Source organism: Carya illinoinensis, chromosome 9 (genome assembly GCF_018687715.1).
Source record: "Carya illinoinensis cultivar Pawnee chromosome 9, C.illinoinensisPawnee_v1, whole genome shotgun sequence".
Classification (NCBI taxonomy): Eukaryota; Viridiplantae; Streptophyta; class Magnoliopsida; order Fagales; family Juglandaceae; genus Carya; species Carya illinoinensis.
Genome location: NC_056760.1, coordinates 20137347 through 20146116, shown reverse-complemented (window position 1 = coordinate 20146116; position 8770 = coordinate 20137347). Strand labels below are relative to the sequence as shown.

At 32.9% G+C, this 8770-nt stretch overlaps 1 pseudogene; it reads right to left on the bottom strand.

Annotated features, from left to right (window-relative positions):
• Nucleotides 1-3034: 3034 nt before the first annotated feature.
• Nucleotides 3035-7549, bottom strand: LOC122277549 (annotated as a pseudogene).
• Between the last annotated feature and the right edge of the window lie 1221 nt (nucleotides 7550-8770).

Genomic DNA, 8770 nt, shown 5'->3' with positions numbered 1-8770 from the left:
GTACATTAAACAACGATTAGTGTGTTTTATTTTGCATACTACATTAAACTAATATTTGCATGTGTAGGTTTAGACTTATTGCTACTTCACATATTTCGCTATGATGAAATTTGATATGAAGTATGACTGTCTATATGAGATCTTTGCTGGTGGTTGGTTAGTTGTTTTTGCAGGTTAGATTACATTCAACCAATATAAGTTGGCATATCAATCAGCCAAAGGGGGAGATTGTAAATGTAATTTATATTTGGCTAGGATTAGATGCGTATGATGTTAGGAATAAATGTGATCTTAATTGGACTCTAGTGATCTGACAAGAATAAGTATTTGTATTATAATACAAGAGTCCTAAGTATGTTTAGAGTCTAAGCATCAGTTGAAGAGATAAAGAAGCAAGTCGTATTGAAGAAACTGAAGCTGATCTAAACTTGATGCAATTTAGAAGGATAATCCAGTCCAAGGTGTTCACAAGTTGTTAGAAACGTATCTGACTGTGATACTGGATAAACCCATCAGCTGAGTCCTTCTCCTAATCAATGACAACATTACATATTTATAAAGGATTCAACTGAGGGTTTACCCTCAAGACTTGAACTGCACATATTTACATTGATCAAAAGCTTAAGGATCTGGGTAGAACTTTATGGCATCCCAATATTGATTTCACATGATTTACAATCAAAAGCTTCCTTTCAGTGGTTGAACCAGCCCGGAATCTTATTCCTTGGAAGCATAACGCCCCAAATTTCTTTTTGAAATGTTAGTTCACTCCAATTTTTTTTCCTTATGATGTCTCTATGATGCAAATATTAGAAGTTTTCAACAATACAAGCTATAAACCAAGGCACACACAAACACATATAAAAGAAAGAGATTGAGAGGAGCAAAGACATATGTACCTTGTCCCACAAAGGATTTGGCACAAGATTCCCTATATTGTCTAGCACTTTATGGCATCCAGATAAGTCAATCCATCTCCGTGTATAATCCCATCCATTGAATTTGATAAAATGTTTTGATGCATCTGGACAAATTTCCAATGAAGTGGGTGTAAGAATTTTTATTCTTTCTTTGTATCTAAAATCACACTTGATACATAATTTTAAAAATGGTGCAACCTATGAGAGGAAGAAAGAATTTATGAGATGGATGTGCTAGCCGTTTAGCATCAGCTCTTGGGAGAGGCCAAGAAACACAGCCTCGAGTAGCTTTCCTTGTGTTCCTAATCAACGTAATAATGTTGTGGTTGCATTCTCTAGCTCCACCTACTCAGAAATGCTCCACCTATTAAGGATGGCCAAAGAGAAGTATCATGTCATAATACGACGATCTTTTCAACATGCCTGACATGGATTGTCAAACTATACGCAGACATGAGGCATACAACTTGGAGTCGTGTAGATAAACAGAACAAGGATGAGCTAGCGGATCGTGTCCTTATACTAATTGTCAAAATTCAGCTACACTCTTAATTCAATAATTTTGATTTATTCAAACTTTATTCACACTAACATTGCTTCCGATTGGGCTGATTTTATATTGGATTAGACTAAAAGTAGCCATCGGGAGACGATGGCAATGGCACTTGCTCAAGAGTATAATAATTTTCACTACCTATTACACTGCAAGTACCTTGAGTATGAAACACAAGGTGCTGCTATTTTTGGAGGGACAAAGATGGTTGAAAAAGTCATTTAGGAATGTTTATGTTAGAGATGGGCGAGTGAAGACTTTAAGGTAACAACTTAGGCATATTTTTTGGAGTTTATTAGGAGATATAATTAGTAATTATTCACGATCAACATAGGTTTGATCATTTCATACAAAAATAATATTCAACTTGTTGCATAAATTCTAGAACTTGTTGAGGCGGAATAAACATAATAGGAAAAATCAAAGGATAAATCACACGGGTGGTAGAAAGTTTTTTATTAGGCTATTGGAGGAAAAGGCAAATATTATATCTTCATAGTGAAGCCTCTCTTTAATTTCTTTCTCATCAAGAAGAATTGATGACAATGTTTAATTGTTAATGAATTTTGCTACATACAAGCACAGTCGCGCACTAATCTGTGTACTAACACTGATTTATTCATACTTAAAATTTAAATTAACACTGTTTTCAATAAAATCTATTTTTTGACCAATCACATCACATTGGTGCACAAATTAGTGCACAATTGTGCTTACAACTATACTTTTCCATTGTTAATTCATTGATGCAAGAACAAGCTCCATATTATGTTACTTTTTATAGAGTGGTACATTGGTCTACAAAGAAGGGGATATTTATTACTAAAGCTGCTGAGCACAATTACGCAAGTAAAACAAACAATGCAGTTATTTTTGTGACATTATATAGATCATTGTGGTTTAATGCCTAATATTGAAACATTTAAATTTTAAAGAATATGATGGTTGAGAGGTTGATTGAGATAGATAATTATTAGATTACAAAAATTAAAATATAAAATTAAATACATGAACTGTCACAATAAGAAGACAAACTTAGGAAGTATAGTATCATTTTCTCAAACAGTTATCCATGAGATAACTAATCTAATACTAGTGCTTTAGTAGATATATCAGTCTTTTTTACTCTAAAATTTGAACATTCTAATCTTTGAATTTTTCACCATTTATCAAATTATTCCATTTGTCATTGCATTCACACCAATAGACCATTCGAAACGTATTGTCGGCTCTAATAATGGTTCGAGATGTGTCATTTTGACATACCTTACATGAAAATTCAAAAACAATAATAATGTTTTTTTTATTGAAAAATTTACTAGAAAAGAAAATTGAAATAAAAATCGCAAAAATTAGATTTCAAACAAAAAAGGAAAAAAATAGATTTTATTAACAATGCTTGTGATCAATTGTACTCATGATTTACTTAATTATTTATAGTTTAATCACATCCAAACATTTGGGATGAAAAAAATGGCGTAAGATATATCTTTGCTACTTAAGTACCATATATAACCATCTTCATATATATATATATATATATATTTTCAGAACGGTACACAAATTTATTGATTGCCCTCACTTGTAGCGAAGGAAAACCATGGTTATATTTTAGACTTGTCGGGGTTACATATTATGAAATAAAACCCAAATGAAGTCAAAATACTAAAACCGAACCTGAATACAAATTATAACCATCTTCATTTATAAAGAAGTTGCTTAATGAAAAAACAGGGGTCACGGATGGGAATCTTGAACAAGTAGAATTGCATTTCAAACAAAATGTGGCACTAGCTTCCGTCAAAAGTTATCGGGCATCTAGCTAGCTTCATTTATTGAGCCTTGGATAGTGCTACTTCCACGCCCATCTGGTCTTCTTATACCAATACCCGCGTTCTCCAATTGGGGCAACACATCTGATCTGGTGCTGTGTATAAGAAATGCAGGTCTTGTGGGAACTGGTAGAGTAACAGAGTGGCTATTAAACATGAGGATGACTGTAGCCATGGTTGGTCTGTCAGTCACATTTTGTTGAACACATAATAATCCAAAGTGGATGCATCTCATTATTTGAGTTGTTGACCTGTCCTTTAATGTGGCATCTACAAGATTTGAGGTTGTTCCCTCCGTCCAATTTTTCCATGTCTGCATGATGGTTACATTGAGAGACACCACAATAAGCTAGACATTCATTTGTGACTTACTATCTGGTCAGACTTAATTGAGATAAAAAGGAAATGCATATAAAAAAGAAAATATTTGCACTTACATAACTTAGAAGGCCGCCAACTTCATTCTCTCCCTGAAAACTAGAGTTATTTGTTTTACCGCTCACTATCTCCAGAACTAACACGCCAAAACTAAACACCTCAAATTTTACTGAAAATTGTCCACGCATTACATATTCTGGAGGCATGTATCCACTGCAGGCGAACATTATCAGTAGCATTAGTTTAATTTGAAGGACATCATAGCTTTAGGTACATGTAGTTTTTTATGAAGTTTATTCCATCTTCTTTATTGGAGATGGTTTAAAGGATTTCCCATGTTGTTTGTTTCTTTGGCACAAACTGTATGTGTTACTTGTATATAGCATGCTACATCCTAGTTACTAGCTATAGATTATGTGGATATACTTACTAGGTCCCCACAATTCTGCTTGTTTTGCCTTGAGTTTGATCTGGTACAAATAATCTTGCTGTGCCGACATCTGAAATCTTTGGATTCATATCTGCATCTAACAAAATGTGGCTAGCCTTGAAATCACGGTGAATAATACGAAGTTGTGAATAGTGCACTCTTGTTTGGATCAGCATATTCATGCAAATGTACTGTGAACATGTTGAAGCAATGTACACGGAAGACAAGACAATTTCGTTAAGATGTAATCACTATGAATAGAATTTGGGATTTGAGAGGAATGGTAAACATACCAAATATGAACTTTTCAAGGCTTGCATTAGGTACAAACTCATAGATTAGAAGTCTTTCCTTTCCTTCCAAATAGAATCCTAGGAGCCTTACCAAATTCCTGTGTTGAAGAGTAGCCACTAACTTGACCTCATTCTTAAATTCTAGATCTCCTTGTTGAGAAGCCTTGGACAACCTCTTCACAGCTATTTCTTGTCCATTTGGAAGCTCACCCTGAAAGATATGTATATACCAAAATCTAGCATTTATAACCTCAACATTCATGATATCAGACTTAAGTAATTATGACGAGTAAAATGACATAATTTACGACTCGATTACACCTCATTACCTTGTAAACAATACCAAATCCACCTTGTCCAAGCTTGTTTGCAGCAGAAAAGTTGTCGGTAGCAACTTTAATTGTCTCGATGTCAAATTGCAAGGAATCATAATTAATAATTTCATCCATGCCTTCACATAAGAACAGGTTATGCATCTGAATTAGATTAATGCATTGCCACAAGAAAAGTAATACAATTTGCTATTTTCTTCATACAAAGAAACAACATGCTCTGCATAATTTAATGTCATGCATCTCATTATTTGAGTTGCTGAAGTACTGGCCTTGATTTCTAGAACTGATTGACTATCTGACTGATGGTAGCAGATTTTATTTTATATTACAGAATCCCCATGGTAAAGCCAATGCTTTATGCAGAAAGATGCAACCAAAGATAAATCTTAAAAAGCAATAACCGAAGTTAGTTTTACCAGTATTGCTTGGTACGTAGAGAAGAGATGCTTAGTACTTAGTTTTACCAATATTGCTTAGTAATTATAGAGAAGAGATGCATCACATCAAAGGCATACAGCAAGGTGTCTAGATATCAATATTTTCCCGGCTACTTAAAGAAATGATAGCAACAATGTAAAATAAACAAATATTGAACTTACTTTTAAGTTTCTCCCTTGGCTTCTTCACTCTTAAATAGAAGAGGTAGAAACATGACATGCAGAAGATTAGTACAGCAGAAACAACAACCAACGCCACTATAGCAACTGTAGTTCTCGATGAGTTACTTTCCTTCCCTGCAGACACTAGAGTTCTACTTCTATCAAAATAAAACTAAAAATTCATTTAAAAGAGACTGATTTTGAATTAGATATCTGATATTAGGTTTAAATAAAATTGTATGATCAAGTTAGTCTTATTCTTTTCCCAAATTCGACTGAAAGATATTAGCAATTTTTAAACTACCAATGCAAGTAGTTGATCAGGACAAAAAATAACTATGGATTCTTGCATTTCATTTCTTAAGTACTTTGTATTATTATTGTTGGTTTTCACTGAATATAAATAAATGTCACTAATAATTGAGTAGGTGGGAAAAGAAGCTTAATTATTTAATTAATTTTTTAACAATTTTCTCACTTTTTGATCAAATTCTTATTTAATTTATTAATTTACTTACTTTAAATAATAATATTAAATATAAGTTTAAGGTGGGCAAGTTTTATGCAAATCCTATATATAAAAATATACTTTTTACCCTAAAAAATAGACTTTTTTTTTTTTCAATTTGAGTAGTTCTACTCTTTTCAAAGGACTTACCTGAAACTTGTAAATTAAAAATTTATAGAAATTAATTTTTTTAAATTATTTTTCAGTCGGATAAGATGTGGAGTTAGAAATAAATTTTAAAATTAATTTATACGTTAATACTTAATATCATGTGAAAGGCTAAATTAATAAAAAGCGATGAACTGAATTATATAATTTTATATTCTAAAAATATAGATATGGACCACATGACGGCATCCCTGCATGCGAGGCACTACACAAGAGGTCACTCCAGGGATTTAGTGGGTACAGAATTGAAAGGTTCGTTGTTTCAAAATTTCAGCTGGGGAGACGCCGAGACGGCACCGCCTAGGGGACCATTCGTTTGCTAGTGCATGAAACACCCAGAAATATGCGTCTCTTTCTTTGTGGAATAAAGTTTATTTAGACAAGAAATACAGTGGTGCATAAAGACAGCTCATTTCGGGAGGTGAATAGGTAAAGTTAAAGATATGTATACCTACTACTACAAGAAAGAATTGTCTAATCGCCTAACGAAATTCTAATTTATATGTAATATTCTTCTCTCAAAATCCCTTTACGGTCCATAAATGATAAAACGTTGGCAAAGTAGGATTATATACCTTGTAGGACCAAAACAGAACGAAAAGCTCGCTTACCATACATACCTTGTGTGGGTGGAAGCAGTTGTACTGGTGGTGGGGGAGCTGGCTGCGCTATAGGCGGTGGTGGAGGCGACGGAGGTGGTGACTCAGCTGCAGGGTCATAGAAACTGTATGTCTCAAACCTTAAATAACAGCTTGGTGTTACAAATACTCCTCCCACCTTTCGGCCATTACAACAATATGACGTATATCCAACCAACGTAGCAGGCAGTTGTTGCAGTCCAGCGAGTTCAAATCAGGAGTACACTGCAAAAGTGAATAGATTGTTTGGAAGTCTGGGGCTGCCTCGCTTTTCAGAGCAAACTTGCGAGTAGAATTTCCAAGTGCAGCGCTATTTCTTAGCCTATCTAGCAGGGGTCTCAGCACGTTGTTGAACCCTTCTACGTTGGATGCGTTTTGTACGTTATAAAAAGCAAGCATAGGCTGCTCCTCCATAACGCCAAATATAGACCTGTTTGAGTATCTTACAGTACATTCATCGGATCCGGACCACATGATTGCCTCCTTCTGATTGGGACAAGACTTTAAGAGATCTTGACTTGTCGAATTGATACAACCACGGCATACATCCGGCGTAACGTCTCCTCTACAAAGTGCAATCGTGTTCACTTTGTCGCGTAATTTTCTCCGGCGGTGAAATTGTAAAATTCGTAATCGATCTTCGTGTTGGAAGACATGGAGGTCAACTAGGTTTGCCCTGTAGGTACTGTCGTTGCTGGTGTAGTTACCAGTTTGATAGCAGTACTGCTGAGCCGTGGGAGTAACACAAGCAATAAGAGTCGATTTGAATAACATATGATCTTCGTTGTTCCTCTCTCTTTAGCCTGCAAATCAAGAAACTAATATGATTAAGTTTTATGGAGAATAGGAAGGATGGACTTGCGCTGTACGTTAAAGATACCAATCTGGAAATTTGTGTTGCTTCTGTATTATTTGTAACATAAAGCAGTGCGGGCAATTAGATGTTGAAAATTCCAAGTCTCTGGTCATACGCGTTCATTTGTCATTACCCTTCCAACTAATTATTAATGTATCTAATGATATATTAATGGTATTAACCATCAACTTTTAAATAAAAACAATTCATTTATTTAATATTCATTTAAATAAAAATAATTTAAAGATGATAAAAAAATATAATATTTTATATAATAAGATAAAAATAAGATAAAAATACCTTATAAAGTATTACTAAACGCAGTCAACATTGCGGACTCTCCGTGCATGACCCAACGTGTCCAATACATTAATTAATAAAGAGAAATACTTTTTGCAGTCGGCAGATGCAGTCGGCTTGCAGTCGGTTATAAAAAAAAAATTAATATAGGACCTACATGAAAAAAAAAATTATTTTTATAACTTTTTATAATTCATGTAGGTCCCCCTGAATATAAAAAAAATTTTTTATAATTTTTTTTATTCATTCCGTACAGTCGACTGCACGCTGACTGCATCTGACGACTGTATGTAGCAAAGCCCATTAATAAAACACTTTTGCACAAACCCCACTCTCTTATCTCTCATCTGCTCTCTAGCACAGTAACACTCCGTTTATAGTCCAGGCGACTTTTATGCATGCGAAAGTTTTAATATTGTTAATAATAAAGGAAAGTATTTTTAAGAATATTTTAAAAAATTATCAAAAATAGAAATTCTTTTAATATATTTTGACAATATTTTCATTATATAATCTATTCTTTTTATTTTTTAAATTAATTAATATTTTAGTTTAGCTTATACATTTAGATTAATTTTAAATAAAACATAATTATATGACATTACATATAGAAAGATATTGTAAATATAAAACAATACGAGAATATCATTACTAGTTGGAGAAAATATTTAAAATGAATAAAAAAGATTAAAAAGTATAATATTTAAATAATATAAAAGAATAAATAAGCTGATATATGGTATATTGTAAAATTCGATATATAAAATAGAAAAATAGATTTTAGTGACATATTTTAAATGATAGGATATATAACCCATTGAGAGTGCTCTTATGATCTTATTTCATCTTATCATTATGTTTTTTTAAATTTTCACACAAATTATAATAAATAATTTAATTTTTTAAAATCTTAAAATAATAATAATATTAAAAAATAATATTATAATAATATTTTATTTA